General features: G+C 43.0%; 1 protein-coding gene across 7 annotated transcripts in view; it reads right to left on the bottom strand.

The window, feature by feature from the left end:
- The window catches only part of LOC135500241 (calcitonin gene-related peptide type 1 receptor-like), a 104188-nt gene extending 87480 nt beyond the window's left edge, over nt 1-16708 (bottom strand). For 4 of the 7 annotated variants that reach the window (XM_064791558.1, XM_064791559.1, XM_064791551.1 and 1 more), the window contains exon 1: nt 15549-16707. The gene's annotated coding sequence lies outside the window, so the exon portion shown is untranslated. Of the gene's footprint in view, nt 1-9624; nt 10095-11802; nt 12483-15548 lie in introns of those variants that run through there. The other 3 variants (XM_064791557.1, XM_064791554.1, XM_064791552.1) reach the window with 3 other exon arrangements.
- Nucleotides 16709-18697: the final 1989 nt, after the last annotated feature.

The raw sequence follows: 18697 nt of genomic DNA, 5'->3' as shown, positions 1-18697 counted from the left end.
AGTCTCCTTTGTGACTCTAAGGATTTCTTCTAAGTCGGAGGGGACCTATCTGTTTTAGAGAAAAATGGTACCACCGTTATGATCTTAACAGAGGATCGCCATCTTTTGACAGAATCCAGTCGAATAATTTCATCATTTGGCTGTGTGCCTGTCGTTTGCTTACTTTATGGCAGTAAAGGTGAGCAATATGTTATACAACTTCTACTCAATACGACGGTGGGGAAAGGTATCGGTTTACCTTTGCAACACAATAGAAACAAGGCCCTCCCATTACAGTGTTAGAGGGGTATACAATCGGATAAAATAATAGATTGGGGCCTTACACCCCTCAAAATGAACTAATATTTTGTATGTTTCTTTTCTGTCGTCATTTCCTCTTGAGGTAAGCACGTATTTTCCTCAGGCAAACCGATACCTTCAGCCATCTTGGTTACAGGCGAGAGACCATTCTGGAACAGAATCCAGCAAGGCAATACTGCCATTTCATATGTTTCGACATTCATCCCATTTATCATCACAGTCCAGAGGGGACTGCACAATCAGTTTGACAGCGATGCGCCCAGAGTGCCAACTGATATCGCTGTAAACCGAAACACTATTTTCGGACGGAATCTGTCGATGCAGCCGCATTTGACTGTTCTGGCTGTCTCGTTATTGGTTTCTCTGGTGTTGGAGGGGACCAATCTATTTCTGAGTGAGATGCCTAGCGGACATGTGCTCACCCAAGAGAATCAGCATTTACCAAGGAATGTTCTATATTATGTTATGTTGTCTTTTCCGAGCCGAGCCCTCAGAGCTAGAATAATTCAGGCCTCGCCCAATACACGGTCTATTGTCTTTAAACAAAGCCCACTCGCACCTAGGCCTATAATCCCATCGCAGCTAAAAGGATTCAGGCCTCGCCCAATACATGGTCTATTGTCCTTAAACAAAGCCCGCTCGCACCTAGGCCTATAATCCCCTCGCAGCTAAAAGGATTCAGGCCTCGCCCAATACACGGTCTATTGTCTTTTACAAAGCCGCTGTGGTGTAGTGGCTTGGACTCTCGACCAGCGGTCAAGAGGTCCCGGGTTCGATCCCCACTGTCGGCGTGAGACTGTAGGCTGTAGTCTTACTTGCCTCTCTGCACCCAGGTGTATAAATGGGTACCGGTCAAAAATGCACAGATTGTAGCGCTGGTTGAGCAGCTCATCTGTGGTCTACTGAAAGGTTTCAGGACAGACTGGGGTTAAAGTGTAAAGTCGGATGACAACCTATATCGTAGTTGATATCAGACTATAAACCCTAAACTTTAACTTTTAACTTTAAAAGCCCAATCACACCTAGGCCGAAATTCCCACATAACTTATCTTGCCCCTGTGATGATTAGTGTTGATATGAACACTAGAGCCTGCGGGAGGTTGTTACCCAGTTAGGAGTTGACCATATGGGCACCCACATTGGCTAGCACTTGAAATCCTAAAGCAATTACTCATTAGAACTCAACAAAACGAAGCGAATCCCAATTTCAATATATGGGGTCTGTCTTTGTTCTCCAGAGAACGGCCTCCAAAAAATGAAATAACCGAACACCCATTAATATTTCAGTAATTCCATATTAATTGTGATAGTGGGGTAATTTCGGGCAATCATTGAGACAATAAACATTTTTGACATGCATTTGCTGGCTGGAGATACCACGGCGTGCATATTTGATGAAGAGGCCGATACCCATGTACAGACGCACTGTACATGTATGTGTGCATTGACGTCTGTTTACAGTGTAATGTCATTACCAACTGACAACGAACATTTGTAGTGCATTTCGGCAGAGCACAAGGAAGTTTTTAATACACTTTCCCCAATTACTTCACATGTCTATTTCAAGAAAAAAATATACTAAAATCCTTTTAAATCTACACACGTGCATTTCCTTTTGGTTCGTTTCACATCTCTGGTGAAAAAAAAGCTGCATTTATTTATTAGATGACAGCGTAGCAGAACCGGTGTGACAGCGGATATAGTCCCCCTGGAGTCATAGTCCGGTAGCATTGTATTTGACCAATTAAGCAGCATGATCTATTGTACCGCTAACCCCTTACCAAAACATTTAGCAATGCGGGCTATTGTTACACGGACTATCAGCCCTAGGACTACTATCCCTTGCACACCGGTCCAATTCAAAACAAACCAAATAACACTTCGGTTACGGCTAAACTAATAATCTGGCATTCTATTCAGGTCCACCTGTGCCTTCTTTACCGTATTTAGATCAAACAACCCGCAGTTCTTCTACTTTCTTTCTCTGTGGCATGCGGCAATTATAAAATATCTCATATTTTTATCCTTGCTTTGCAATTTTAATTTGAAATTAATGCACCTTATCAAGCTCCAATTCATCAATACATCGATTGTTCAATACCATCCCACGTACCACCACCCTCACATTTTACCCAGGTGTATTTCTTCCGCACCGTATGTCCTCTTTGTAGTATTAGGTTATTTTAAAGGATGTCGTGTTCCGCGATTCCATTAGCACTGAAGCAAGTAAAATGAGAATAAGATTCTTCTGAAGTTTCCAAAACTTCAAAGAAAACACGACACCAGGAAATTAGATTAGAGTCGACCTCGAACTCGTAACATGTTAATATTGTGTTGGGGTCGTTTTTAGGTTTCGAATATGAAACATTTTGTCTTGTAGATGCGTCATGAGGCTATTTCTGTAGCGCCTCGTTTTAGATACCACACATTTCTTATGCAGCGTGGCCAGGAAAACATTTCCCGCACACAATGAATACACAATAGAATTCTATCGTGCAAGGGAAAGGTTTTCTGTGCCACTCTGCAGAGTATGACAAGTAGGGGTAACAGCTGATGTAGGATTGGTAGGAAGTCTGCGGAAGATAGCTGGGCCCCGCTGTGCAGAGTATGACAAGTAGGTGCCCCTCCCTCTCTGCAGAGTATGACAAGTAGGTGCCCCTCGCTCTCTGGTTAACGGCTGATGTAGGATTGGTAGGAAGTCTACGGAAGATAGCTGGGCCCCGCTGTGCAGAGTATGACAAGTAAGTGCCCCTCCCTCTCTGCAGAGTATGGCAAGTAGGTGCCCCTCCCTCTCTGCAGAGTATGACAAGTAGGTGCCCCTCCCTCTCTGTAGAGTATGACAAGTAGGTGCCCCTCCCTCTCTGCAGAGTATGACAAGTAGGTGCCCCTCGCTCTCTGGTTAACGGCTGATGTAGGATTGGTAGGAAGTCTACGGAAGATAGCTGGGCCCCGCTGTGCAGAGTATGACAAGTAAGTGCCCCTCCCTCTCTGCAGAGTATGGCAAGTAGGTGCCCCTCCCTCTCTGCAGAGTATGACAAGTAGGTGCCCCTCCCTCTCTGTAGAGTATGACAAGTAGGTGCCCCTCCCTCTCTGCAGAGTATGACAAGTAGGTGCCCCTCCCTCTCTGCAGAGTATGACAAGTAGGTGCCCCTCCCTCTCTGTAGAGTATGACAAGTAGGTGCCCCTCCCTCTCTGCAGAGTATGACAAGTAGGTGCCCCTCGCTCTCTGGGTAACGGCTGATGTAGGATTGGTAGGAAGTCTGCGGAAGATAGCTGGACCCCGCTGTGCACACTGGCATTGTTCATCAATAACCGGGACTATCCCTTAAAAAGGTAAGCCACGAGCTATTTCAAATGTCGTAATCATATCATCTAACAACTGTATAAGTCCTTTGAAAGGCCAATACCGAAGAGAAAATCTCTCATTTCATCTCAGTTAACTGGCATCTCGTATTTTACAAAAACGTCCGGAAGTATCTACAGCCGTGTAGACCAGCGTTATGCGGCCCGTTTTTTACTCGTTTGCCGACTTTTTGCGACAGCCCGGCCAGGCTTCCTATGCCGACCTCGCTTACCAGGTGTGTATCACTAATCACAACCCTCCCAGACACGAATAAGCGACCGCAGTACACCAACCTTCCTCCCAGGTAATTGACAACCACCTCTCCTTACGAACATAACTCAAAGGAGCAATTTTCATTCTATTAGTTCGAGTAAATAGTTGTTGATGACCCCGAAGCCTTCTTGGGGCTATGTATATCATAATCATGTCATCGTTCGAGCTACTCAGCGCTGATGAGGTAGCGTAGACAGATGGCTCTCATGAGATGTGACAGGCGTTGACTGAGTGGTTATAGTGACTCGGTCTCAAAGACTCTTTTAGATTCGGGTTCCATCGATCATGTCAATGTCACCGATGTTGTTGCCATTGATCAATCGAACTGAAGTCTCGTGATGATCAGCAACAGTGTGCGGATTCAAATTGTTATATCGGTTACGGGCCGCCGGAAATAGACACAAGACCATCCGAATACCTTGCGGCTGGTCTAAATTTAGGGGCGAAACGCATACATGTACTTTTGAATCCTCTGGTATCCTTGCCCCTCATTTTCGACCAGTCACTTCGTCAAGCCTTTTGTTCATTTTCGTGCTCTTTAGGCCGAAGTTACATAGACCTCATTCGTTCATTTACCACGAGTCACTTTGCGGGTTTTTCTTTCATTCCTCGGTGAATGCACGCCACAAGGCCGTGCATTCACAGGGGAAAGAAAGCAAAAGTGGAAAATGAGTCCTGGGAAATGAACGAATGAGGTCTATGTAACTTCGGTCTTACAATCACGTGAACTAACTTCACTTTCCTTCATGAGTGTTTCGATCGCCGCCACGTCGTTCATTTTAAAAAATTGTAAATCTTTCTACTTTAGTTTACTTTACTTTAGTTTACTTTCTACTTTACTCCAATCCTGAATATCAAGAACGTTTGCTCAAAGGGACAAACCCGTGGCGTCGGTCGTGATGAGAGGGATAGATTCGGTGTAAATCTTTCTACTTTAGTTTACTCTAGTTTAGTCAACTTTCTACTTTACTCCAATCCTGAATATCAAGAACGTTTGCTCAAAGGGACAAACCCGTGGCGTCGGTCGTGATGAGAGGGATAGATTCGGTGTCAACTGATACACGGTATCCACTCTATCGTCAGAAGATATTGACAGTCGATACTTTAATGGTGTTTGCTTCTCACTCTCCAGTTGAATCAACTCGTTAAAGTACTATTCGATCGTTGATGTCGCCCGCCGTACGTCCTTATCACGACATTAGGCTTATCTGCCAACGCCGATTCATGCCTTGACCGCCCGGAAAACCGTTTGTTGGGGTCGACATTGTTTAACAACAATAGACTCGACAGTTTTTAGACCAGTTTAAGTTACCGAGTGGTACTCGCCAAACCTCGACCATTACGTGTTTTGCCCTTACCTCACAGTTGAAGGAATTCAGGCCTAGCCCAGTACACGGTCTATTGTCTTCAAACAAAGCCCGCTTGCACCTTGGCCTATTAACCCATTGTTCTACTTCTTCTGAAGCGGTTATCAGGGCAAATCTTGATAAATCGACCGGCACGCGGCAGCTTTCATGGGGGTCTATAGGCCTTAATCGGTAAGGGCAAAGATTAAACGTGATGAAACCACATAACAATTGTCCGATCTCATCACTGTGCCGCCACGCTTACCAGTTCCCACGTATCTTCGACCTCGGAGATAGAATGTAAGCCGAATATATACATGTACTAGGAACAAGGTTGAAATGTCCCCTCGCATGAATCACTCCTAGGACACGAACCATGTTCTCCGCTTAACCTACATAAGTGCTCAATCCCGTCCACTTAAGGTCGGCTTCACGGCTAAATTGGAAACGGTGCGATGAGTTTACCGGCCAATCAGAATATTCTTCTGGGAATTATAAGAGCGAGGACCAGGATCGATAAGCATATGAAGTAGTAACGAGTATCGTTGGTTGGTATTTGTATTTGTATGCGTGATATTGTTTGGAAAGAGGATGAGAGACTGGGAGGCACTTCATTACGCCTGATGAACGTACGAAGGGTATTGATGAACAAGCTCGAGGACAGAAACCGTCGCGTGGTATTCACTAGGCTGACACGAACTAACCAGCTTAACTCGGTGTCAGTCCAAGAAGAACACTGCCTTAGATCGTGCAATATCGGGTTCCGGAAGGAAACCTGCCTGTTTTTAAAACTGTATATCTAAGATATGGACGTGAAAAACGTCTATAAAGACTGTGCACATCTAAGGTAAAGTATTATATCGATATTCCGTGTAAGTTTCAGGGCGGCGGCGTTTTGTTTCACACGGTCAGGACTCTTGTGAGAACTCTAGAGTTCCGATAACCACTGTGATGAAATTTATACGAGATATGTATACCACGCCATCAGAGATGTATACAGATTTGGAAACTTTTCGTATGTCCACCTCCAAGATATGCAACTTGAAAGACATTCTGGATCTGGAACTGGATGATAATCGACAAACCTCCAGTTGGAGTATGACGTTGATGAGGTATGGAGTCCACTATAGGCTACTGTCCACCTATGTGGGATCTTTTACTTGCCCTGGCATAGACACTCAGGTACAAGGGACCACGGCTTTTAGTCTCATCCGACAGACCCTCGAGTATTTCATACGTTAATGCACGTGATGTGAAGAGCCAGGGATTTTAGTTCCTTGAAAGCCACGCCGGTTCATCCAGAAATACAATCCTGGGTTCTCCCCGGGATCGAACCCGGGTCCTATTGCGTGGTAGCCAGCAGTGTTAACCACTAGGCTATGTGTTCTCCCCGGGATCGAACCCGGGCCCTATTGCGTGGTAGCCAGCAGTGTTAACCACTAGGCTATGTGTTCTCCCTGGGATCGAACCCGGGCCCTATTGCGTGGTAGCCAGCAGTGTTAACCACTAGGCTATGAGGCTCCCGAAACATTCATTAGCAATGCCTTCGCAAACATGACCTAGGGTTCGTTCGCCGTGAAACCAATCGGGAGTTCTCGCAAATCCTGATAACGAAGTCGAACAACGGTATAGGCGTTCACGTGGACGTTTTGGGGGCTTTGCCAAACCTCCCTAATATAGGTCGGCGTGTGCGTGTACCGTCCATAAGCTCTGTGTCAACCAAGATTTCACCCATCGACCTGTGAAGATCGCTCCACCCAATTCAAAACCCAGAGAGTTAAAACTAATCACTCCTCGTTACGATTCATTTGCTGACTTCAATGAAAGGTGAACGGTCCTTTGCCAAGTCTTGCTGCAACTCTGAGGTAAATGACTGGTACATCAAGAAGGTCAATAGTAAATTATGAGGAGTATCGATCTTGGCCAATAGTGCGTGACTTCTGACATTATATCATTCGTAAACAAGCAACGCTACTCTCGTTTATTATCGGTGCGTGACACGAAAAATAATCGGCGGCTAAGTTTGTTTTTTAGAAAAAAAAAATTTTTTAGATAATGAATCCGGCGCCAGGTTCGTTTTACTAGCCTATAGCACGGGTGACCAGGGCCGAGTTCGGATTTGATCTGGCGTGGCACACGGACGGAAGCCAAGAAGGTTCAGCTGTGACCTTGCCGATCCGTGGTTCAGAGGTCACCAGGATCTCCCAGTGTCAGTCTTTTGTTTGGTTTGTAAGGTGGTTCTACTAAGATCTCACCAAAATCACCTCTTTACTGGGTAAGACAAGTGAATAAGACAGGAATCTAAACGTAAGAGGGTCAACTTTGGGACGAAACTGATGTAGGTGGTCCGAACCCGGACTACAAACTTAAGAACACACTGCATGACTCCACGCTGCAGTAAGTAAGCATACTGCTCAACAAAGAAGACATTATGTATCTTCACATTATCGCTTACAACTGTACGTGTATTGGCCTGGAAGCCATGAATACACAACTAATATTCGATGCGGACCCGCTCTGTTTATGCAATGCATCAAGGGTGTTGTAAAAATGACAAATGGGCAATCATTCTGGTCGGACCAGACTCAGACAACCGTGTCACGTAGTGATTAATCTGAAACATTTTCTCTATTTTTCTTAATGGACTATGACAGTAAAACATAAGTATGAAAATGAGTAAGTGGAGAGTCAGCAAACTGAATTCCTCAGAGGGAAAATAGTTTATGATTACAGTCAACATGCATTTTTAGTTGAAGCTTTAGTATTATCAAATTGAATTGTATGAATATTCTAATATTCGCTGCGGACCAGCTCTAACTTCGCAATGGATTGTGGGTTCTGTAATTAAAGGGGATTTCGCACACCAACGATTCAGCCTACTTTTTACATTTCCTCGTAGGAAATCCGCTTTAAAGAATGACAGATGAGCAAACAGGATTGTCGGTTGAAACCAAGCCTTTTCGTTGCCTACCAGAAAGTGCCAAATAAATTTCTCTCACTTTAACATTGGGACTAACTGAAAAGAATAGCCTTTGCGGCAATGAAAGAACCTAAGAGATTATTTTTATCATTGCTGGCATCATTGATGGGTTACCCAGAAAGAAATGACTCGGTGCTTGTGTAACAGAGGAAAAACATCAAGGTCCAACCGGGGATTGAACCCGGGACCTCTCGCTTATAAGGCCATCACTCTACCGACTGAGCTGAAGGGAATTTCCCTTTAGCCTGGGCTAGTAGGAATGATGCCACCACTACACTTGATGGACATAGTCACAACCAGAATGCTGGGATAAGTTCCCTTCAAACTTGCTTATTCGTCCGAACATAGTCTTTGCAAAAGCGAAATCACCAGATTGAAAATATTAACTGAATGCATGTACTGTCAAGGTACAATTAGAAATCTGCTAAGCTTATGTACAACGAGAACTTGTGTAACTATGCAAATATTCGCTGCGGACCAACTCCATGAAAGCAATGCATTGTGGTTACAAGATGACAAATGAGCAATGAAAACCAGCCAACCATGACTAGCGGTAATTAATCTTGGACACTAGCTCCTTTTTCTAAATGGATCATGCAAAAATGATCGATGACGAATGACAACGAAAACGCTGAAATGATTAGCTAGAAACCATGCTGTGTGTATAAGAGCTACGTGGTCGAGTAGCATAGTCACACAGTGCAAGTGGAAATAGATATTGGGAAGGTCAGTTTAACTTCAGTATCGCCTCGATATGCAGGCCACGCAAAACACTTCCCTTAGACATGCTTCCCGAAATTGGTGGCTTGCATTGGAACTAATTTTTTCCCCCTTGTCCGTCCTTAAAGGCATTCAAGTGTGCTGGTCAACCATGACTATCTCCTTTGTCCCGCCACCATAAGGCCTAGTTTCCCCTTATGACATCACTATTTCAGACACTCAGCGCCCCATTTCTGGAAAGGTCTATACACCCTACACGTTTGTGGTGCCTTGTGGTATAGGTATTTCTCGATTGATTTCAGCAATTTACCCTCGTGTCAACCAGCTGGAGTCTGCCAAGAAACACTTCCAAAGATATTTTGTTGAATGTGTTTTGTAATAAAAAGGAACCAATAATTAGAAAAAACAATGCTAGTTTATTGCTGCTGTTATTTTGTCACCAACATTTTTTTTTTAAATGTTGTTTTTCTTTGACGTCCATCAGACATCAAATTGCTAATATCTAATGCATCAACACTGTATCGAACAGTTGATCTTTAGATATTTATGTAGGTCGATACATCAACTTGTGATGTCCAGTTTAACAGGTAAACATCTAATATGCAGACATCACTAGTGTGTGTAGCCCAAGACATCAGTTAGAAAATAGCAGCATATCCTACCTAGCTATAGATCCGCGGGCAGCAAATTATCATGGCGTCGGAATGATCCAAATTCTCGCAAATATCCTATATGAAATGTTCACGGAATTCAAGAATGCCAGCAGAATAATAATACAACAAATGGCAGCTTTAAGTTTCCTCGTTCGCGAAAGAAATATTGAACCTTTATCCTTAGAAATCTTGAATATTCAAACGAACAAACTAAGAGCAGATTATTGGAATACGAACTATCTCAGTGCAGCCTGGCTCTCGTATAAAGCAAACAACATATAACTATCCTATTATTAAATCTGTCCTCGAAACAAATATGAATGTGGAAGCAAACAATCTAGGGTAGTTTATCGAGGATCAGAATGCCGGTATAGGTAATTATCACCGCTGCTATTGTGCATCAGTGAATGACGATCTCATTGGTTGTCCACAGATTTAAAATGAATGTCGGTAACAAAATTATTTTGGAGTTTTCCTGGACCATCTACGGCAGCAGATTAGTGCCATAAAAAATATAAAAAATAAAATATTATCTCGTTATTACGAGATCTTTTCTCGTTATTACGCGATGTTATCTCGTTATTACGCGATCTTTTCTCGTTATTACGCGATCTTTTCTCGTTATTACGAGATCTTTTCTCGTTATTACGAGATCTTTTCTCGTTATTACGCGATGTTATCTCGTTATTACGAGATCTTTTCTCGTTATTACGAGATCTTTTCTCGTTATTACGCGATCTTTTCTCGTTATTACGAGATGTTATCTCGTTATTACGCGATGATGGTATATGGTACGGACCTTTCCCGCGCTTGATCCTGAGCTTTAGGTCTCGTTAGGGAGTTTTTCCCAAATGTACGCGATGATGACGTGCCCCATTAACAGGACGTAACATCTATTTTAAAATGCGTTTCCAAAGTGAATGCATGAGGACAACCCATTTGTGTCGTATATCACTGGAAACGCCCGATTCCCCTGATTCTGCAGGATGTTAAATCGGGCATTTTATTTCTTTAAATAAATCATAAGCGTCGCATTTGCTCCTAGCTCTGTTCACCAGCCCAAATGGCAATATTGCCAATTGGGCCGGACAATCACGAAAAACCCCAAATATTATACATTTCTTCCTGAATAATTCTTACAGAGACCATTCTCCCATGAAAGACAGTTGCTTACGCTACACAAAAATCAAAAAAAAATCGAGGGTCAACCATTGAACTTTTGAGATATGTTGAATTTTGCACAAATCAGCGAAAAACGCACCAACTGGTACTGGACGGCATTTCAACACGGGGCCGACGCACATCCCAAGTTCAGTGTACACATACGTCGGCAACAACAGTATAAATGCGTAGTTTCTTGTTAGTCGCCAATTGAGTAGCGCTCTAGGTTTCAGAAACTCCAAAAAAACATGTCTTTGCCAAAACAACTGATGAATCAACGCTGACATACTGTAAGGACAGAGAAATCAATGATTTTAGGAACTACGGTTAGGGCTTGGCCGCGCATGAATAAAAAAAAACAACTCCCTAATGAGACCTTAATCCTCGATGTTGCGTGCACTTTCGCATCTCGTAATAACGAGATAACATCTCGTAATAACGAGATAACATCTCGTAATAACGAGAAAAGATCGCGTAATAACGAGAAAAGATCGCGTAATAACGAGAAACGATCTCGTAATAACGAGATAACATCTCGTAATAACGAGAAAAGATCTCGAAATAACGAGATAACATCTCGTAATAACGAGAAAAGATCTCGTAATAACGAGATAACATCGCGTAATAACGAGAAAAGATCTCATAATAACGAGATAACATCGCGTAATAACGAGAAAAGATCTCATAATAACGAGATAACATCTCGTAATAACGAGAAAAGATCGCGTAATAACGAGAAAAGATCTCGTAATAACGAGAAAAGATCTCGTAATAACGAGATAATATTTTATTTTTTATGGCACTAATCTGCTGCCGTAACCATCCGCTTAAAATCCTCTCAAACGCGCACTTGTTTGCAACAGTCACACAAGTAACCTTTTTAATTACAAAGTATGCTGGCCCAAGAATAAACTAGCATCTCAGCGCACTCCTATATATACGCTGCAATCCGATTATCCTGTAATTCGCTCTACGATCCCAAGAATCTAACCAGAAACAAAATGACTACATTATTCAAGAACTTACCCTGCACAATCTGAGTGCAATATGTACCGGACCGTCTGAGTGTTATCGTCGTCGATGTACAGTGGTCGACAATGCATCTGCAACTGGTAAGTTAATCTGGACTATCTCAGTGCAATCAGCAGTGTATGATAGTAATAAATTGTTGGTGTAGCGTATACAATGCCGTATCAAATGACGAGATATCCTGAATTGTCTGCGTGCAATCGTCTTGACGTACATCTACAGTGCATTAGCAACTGACAAGTTATCCTGAACGATCTGCCGAGTGCAATCGTCTTTAATACGCAGTGGTATACAATATATCAGCAAAGTACCAAGTTATTCTGGACCATATAAAGCATATTCTCCACGGTTCAATTGTCTAGTTTAGGACGGATGGACGTTATCCTGTGAGTAATCACCTCCTATGTATTTCCCATGTACAACGGTCAGTGAATGACGAATTACCCTGGACCGTGTGGGTGTCATATTCTCCAAAATACAGTGGTTGGACTGTACATCACAATGCGTCAGACAAAGAGGAGTTGTCCTGAGCCATCTAAATCCTCGCCAAAGCAAACTGGCCTACAATGCACTGCAGCTGGTAATACACCACGCACCGAGACTAAACCAACTGCTGCAAGATGACATCACAATGTACAGCATGAATGCACGTAGTGCATCAGTGGAACAATACAGATAATACATCCAGACTGACAAATAGTATCTCTACTAACATATGCGACTGCTGTACACAAATAAATGAATATACAACATGCAGCTGGGACTGGGAATATAATTTTGAGCGATCTGCTGGAACACAAGAATTATACAATAACAATAACTCATACATAAATACATAAAATAAGCTAATGATGAACTAGATCTAATATGGAAGCGAGGTCAACGTATTTTCCAGTTTTGTTTACAAATGGCGTTGTTTGGCTAACTGGTTCTAAGACGCCATTTATCATCTCTGGACAACCATGTTAGGAATATATTAGGTTCAACCAACCTAACAACAACATATTTGTTTCTCCAGTTTCATGTGGTTTCTCGAAATAACTTAACACCCAGTCCGTTAATGATGCCAAATGAGAAAAAAATAGACATCCATCTAAAAACTCTGCAATTCGCTTATTAACTTGTCTATCATTCCAAATTATGAAATTAGTAATAATGTGCAGTACTATGCTATCATCGGTATTCTCAGTACATTTTGTCTGAAACAGTAGCGTGCAATGTTACTTCGCTCAGAACAGTGACCTTATCGTTTTAATAAGCTTACTCGTTTTGGAACTGAAGGTTGGAATTTCCAACGAAATGTGACCTGAACACAGGGTCGGTAAAGGTATCGGTTCGCCAAAGAAAAATACGTGTTTGCCGGGAGAGGAAATGACGACACAAAAGAAACACACAAAATATTAGTTAATTTGAGAGTGTTAAGGCCCGCATTCATTATTTCTATCCGATTGTATTCCTCCAACACTGTAATTGAAACGCCTTGTTTCTATTGTGCTGCTAAGGTAAACCAATATCTTCTGCTCCACCGTGGTCGTGGAACAGTAAACTATCAGTCAAGTTTTCTATCACCCTACCGCAAAGACGGGCCACCTTCAATAGCTGTGATTACATTCGCGCAAGTAGTTGGCGAGTTGGGCGTGTTTTGAAACCATTCTCGACTAATTTGATTGATTTCTGACCTGGCTACAGCATTTCTTGCAAACGAAGTTGTAATTAAGGTGCAAAACCTGACGTTTATTGGCTCTTGCCGGTTTAGGCGTATCCAGGCCCACGAATGCTGTTTCGTAGGAGTCGACATTATAAAGGGTTTGCTCTGATAACCCTTTAATAAGACAGTAGAATAATGGGGATTTAGACGTTGGTACGAGCGGGCTTTCATTGAAGACAATAGACCGTGTATTGGGCTCGGCCTAAATTCCTTTACCTGCGATGGGATTTTAGGCCGAGGTGCGAGCGGGCTTTGTTTAAAGACAATAGACTGTGTATTTGGCTAGGCCTGAATTCTTTTAACTGCGATGGGATTTTAGGCCCAGGTGCGAGCGGGCTTTTTTTTAAGACAATAGACCGTGTATTGGGTTAGGTCTGTATTCCTTTTTACTGCGATGGGATTTTAGGCCGAGGTGCGAGCGGGCTTTTTTTGAAGACAATAGACCGTGTATTGGGTTAGGTCTAATTCCTTTTTACGGAGAGGTAAGAGAAAAATAACGTAATGAAGTACTATACCCCTTCAAAACACCGCCGGCAACGAAGGTGTAAAATAAATGGCCCGTCAATGACACCAGGCACCTACTCTACTGTCTTGTTAGAGGGTTTTCAGGAAAGCATATTGATAAAATCGACCCAAGCGAAACAGTTTTCATGGGGTCGTTACATCCATTTTGGTACTATTCATCCATATGGGCGCGGCACTGACGCTTGGCACTTTCTCTGACGTCAATCGGTTCTTTCAACCTTCACATGGAAGCAGCGTCTCTTAAACCAACCGCCTCCTGAATAAAACAGGCATAAATTCGCTGAGATCGATGCCAGTGCAATCATTTGCAAAGATTAAAGACTACTAAAATAACTCGGCCAATTTTAACAGCCCTGTCACTGCATTTTGTTCGAAGCTAAGCTAATATCAACCACTGTTCCGTTGATGAAATGCTTTGAGCTTGGATACCGAACTGAAGATATTGGCTGTCACACCAAAACCGCGAGGGTGGAGCTAAAATGTTGACTGCTTCCATATTTTGCACCAACCAAAGCGGTTGTGGTTTCCTGACCATAACCACTGAATTCAAAACGAGGCTTCGTTGGCGCATAGTGCATTTACATGTACATATTTTCACCACACGAAGCACCCAACTCGAAAATCTCAAAACGTTTTGCATACGATTCTTCGTTTAAAACTTATTCAGTTTCATTGCATGTATATAAAATCTTGTAACGAATGTACATTGAAAGGGAATTAACTATAGAGAGACTAATGTTAATGATAGGTTCCTTATAAGTATATCATTATTGTCTGAATTTTAACTCGGGGATTATGTGGGCGTATGTGTATTGATCGACCTGCTAACATTTATAATTTAATCCATCTTTATCTTGCCCCTGACCTCGCAGTTAAACGAATTCAGGCCTATCCCAATACACAGTCTACTGTCTTTAAACAAAGCCCGCTCGCACCTAGGCCTACAATTCCATCGAAGCTTGAAGAATTCAGGCCTAGCCCAATATACGGTATATTGTCTTTAAACAAAGCCCGCTCGCACTTAGGCCTACAATCCCATCGAAGCTTGAAGAATTCAGGCCTATCCCAATATACGGTATATCGTCTTTAAACAAAGCCCGCTCGCACCTAGGCCTACAATCCCATCGAAGCTTGACGAATTCAGGCCTAGCCCAATATACGGTATATCGTCTTTAAACAAAGCCCGCTCGCACTCAGGCCTAAATTCCCATTGAAGCTTGAAGAATTCAGGCCTAGCCCAATATACGGTATATCGTCTTTAAACAAAGCCCGCTCGCACTCAGGCCTAAATTCCCATTGAAGCTTGAAGAATTCAGGCCTAGCCCAATATACGGTACATTGTCTTTAAACAAAGCCCGCTCGCACTCAGGCCTAAATTCCCATTGTTCTACTGGTCTTATGAAAGAGTTATCATGGCATATCATCATAACATTGACCCCTCGAAACAGTTTTCATGACATGGGGGTGGACAGGCCTTCACGTTATGAAAAACATAACGATTGCAACTTACCTTCATAAAGTTACCCTTCAATCCAAATCAGAATCGTTATGTTCATAAATCCAAAGGAATACGCCAGTTGAGTAAGTTTTATCCTCCTGGGTGGTCAGTAGTTCTGAGGAACCACTTAAAGAGTGTCTCCAAAAATTCAAACAGTGCGCACTTCATATACAAGCACAATCCAACGCCCGTTGATTATGCGCAGTTAGGTCCGTCAAGTGTATCTTACGACGAACACTTTGTAGAGAAGACGGTCTGTAATTAACTACCTGTCCGTGCTAATTAACACATGATGGAATGTCTATTTCCTCCACGAATATTCTGCAACATGAACACTGCATAAAATGGTAATAACTCTGCTAATCAATAGTCTGCGCACATCCCCTTAGAAATTATCAACTGGGAACTGTAACAGCCGGAACTATGTTTCTCAGGCAAACAAAGCCAGGTGGCGTGAATTGGTCCAGAATAACCCGTCGCGCTGCCGTAGGGATATTGGTCTGTAGTTGACTCTCTTTGGTGTGCAGTCCAACATCTGTAATCCAAGCCCGTTTGATTTCTCCCATTTGCCGAAAGTTTCTCTCCAGTTTACCAAAGAAACGTCATTCGAAATGACTTCGTATGCAATTGTACTCGGCCTCCGTCCCGCAGTTGATTTTGTCCCAGTTTAAACATTTTTAATCAAAATGTCTCAATCAGTCCTCATGTTGTACTCGCACAAGTGCTAAATGAAGACATTGCAAAAATCCAGTTTTTTATCTGTCAACAGCCCGAGTTTCCTTCAATGTGCCCCGCCACAACAGAGCTTTATTTCTTGGTCAGCAACCTGTAAAGTAGGCCGAGGCGGCCGGGTTTATAGTCTGATATCGACGACGGTGGAGACAATCTTCTGACTTTACTCAACTTGTAATGCAGTCTTCCAATAGTTTTTTGGTTCCGGAAAGCACAGTGAATGGCCTTGCCTACTTACTAATTCAAAATGCCAGAAAAGAACTCCGCAGTCCACCGTCTTAAGAAGTCTCAGTATATGGATTATACGGTTTTTCCTTTAACCCTGGGTCCAGAATCTAACTCGAAAATGGCTAGCAGCGTGCTACTGAACGTCAGATCACAAACACTGACACAAGAAATAATAAACGGAATCGCTCCTAAAAGTAGAGACAGTATCGTTGGAGCATCCAGACAGGAATGCCAGTGACTCTCTCCGATAGTCCGAGAGACACTGCTCTCGCGTCGCTGCCCCAAGACTGCGTGTGCGCGGAACTTGATCAGCGATGGTAGTCGAGGAAATGTGTTCTATTTCCAAGAAGGGTTTAGTTTTCAAGCCAGATTTAAAACGTGCAGTTTAATTTCGCCGGAAGTGAATTTTCTGACGTTTAGACTCGGCTTCAGAGAAGAAATGTACCGGCTTCCATAAATATTAGGGAGGAATCACTATGACACTGCATCCGCTACAACAGAAAGAACACGTCCAATGTGATCTCAAAACAAATTCCACATCACCTAGAAACAGCATTCATAGAATACCAATACAGGAATGCTATCAAGCGCCTTCTGATCTCTCGCCAATAGTCTGAGAGACATTGCTCGAGTTGCCAATATCTGAGACTCGGCGCGCAGGACTTGACACAGTGACTGGAATACTGTTTGGTGGTCACGGATAGCACATAGGAAGGGTAGAAAACCAGCGGCGGGATGGTTGATGAAGGAATGCAGTATGTCCCCGATCTTCCGTGATCGTGTTAATGGATATCTTTTCGGATACCAACAAAATGGCGAGGCACTTGTGATGATATATGGGAGCTAAAGATCGGAACAAGTCTAGTCGGTACATGCACTAATCATTGGTACATGTATCTACCGGTTTTAAACTAAATTTTTGTTTAAAACTAAGTGCTTTTTAAGTCAATCATGCGAATCTACTCCAGGGTGCTCTGGTGAATGTTAAAGAACAGCTCGAAAGCGATGTAAACAAACCATCTCAATTTCATAAAGAGCAAATAGAGCATAGTGCAAAATAGAGTGAGTTCAAGCCGTCGCCTGTCTGACAGGGGCAGGCGTAAAGTGCTGGTAACCGGATAAGGTCGATAATGCCACTTGGTTCTGACATTGACGGGCTTGATCCTTAGACGAGCCTGGTTCAGGCCAATCTACCGAGCTCTGGGACGCTTGATTAAGAGTGAATTTCAACCCTCGCCTGGGGATGACCCGTGGCGAGAGTTTTATATCGGAGAAAGGTCAGCCAAGGATGTAGATATTGTGACTTGGCTTGCAGAGACGAAGTGTCCGGACATTTGAGTCGATCGTACTTTCCTGGTAAATCCCGGCGGTCTATTCTAACTTGACCCTAATTGTTCAGCCGTCCGCTGAGGGATGCGGAGACGACGTACTCCGAGGAGGTAAAGGTGACATTGAAGTTCATGGCATTGAATTTCACTGAATCCTCGCCTCAAGGGACGCCCAGTTGTGCGAGTTATAGATAGGAGAAAAGGTCAGCCGTCGAATTACGATAACGAGGAGACTTATTGACAAGAAAAAGCCACCTTAATTAATGATTTTGCGTAATAGCACAGATAACGGATTCCGTATGTGATCCTCACATATCAAAGTCCAGGCTCCAAGACCAGGAGGCATAAAGAATGGCGATTTTGTTGCACCCCATGTAAAAAGACGAAATAGTAGAATTTTTCATATGCGGTAAATTCGGAAAAATCCCACTACGAGCGTCATTCTTGCCGATATTCGGATGTAAAAAACACTCAATGTAGTAGACCTAACACGAAATTCACACAATGGTATAAACCATGAGAAGAAGCCTAAAAACTGCCTGATGGGACTTCTTGCCAGCTCTGATCAGTTGGTTTCTTGAAAAGCTTGTCAAAACTCGACCATGAATTGTCTTCGAAAATGACTAGAATGTGGACCGTCTTCCCCACTTAATCCATGTGCATTTCTCGACAAGCCATAACTCCAAACTTGGCCACATTTCTCTGTATAACGGTAGCTCGACTGAACTGTTTCCCCTACATTCCCCCGGCAGCGACTAGAATGTCACCACCACCCGTATGGTAATGGTTCCAACCATGGATCGGGAGTCATTTACACGATAGTGCCAGCCATGACTGGGCTAAAGAACAGTCTGATGGCCTGGCCAAAACCAT

This window comes from Lineus longissimus, chromosome 16, assembly GCF_910592395.1.
Source record: "Lineus longissimus chromosome 16, tnLinLong1.2, whole genome shotgun sequence".
NCBI classification, from domain to species: Eukaryota; Metazoa; Nemertea; class Pilidiophora; order Heteronemertea; family Lineidae; genus Lineus; species Lineus longissimus.
The sequence above is the reverse complement of the archived record's forward strand: the minus strand, read 5'-3'. Positions and strand labels throughout refer to the sequence as shown.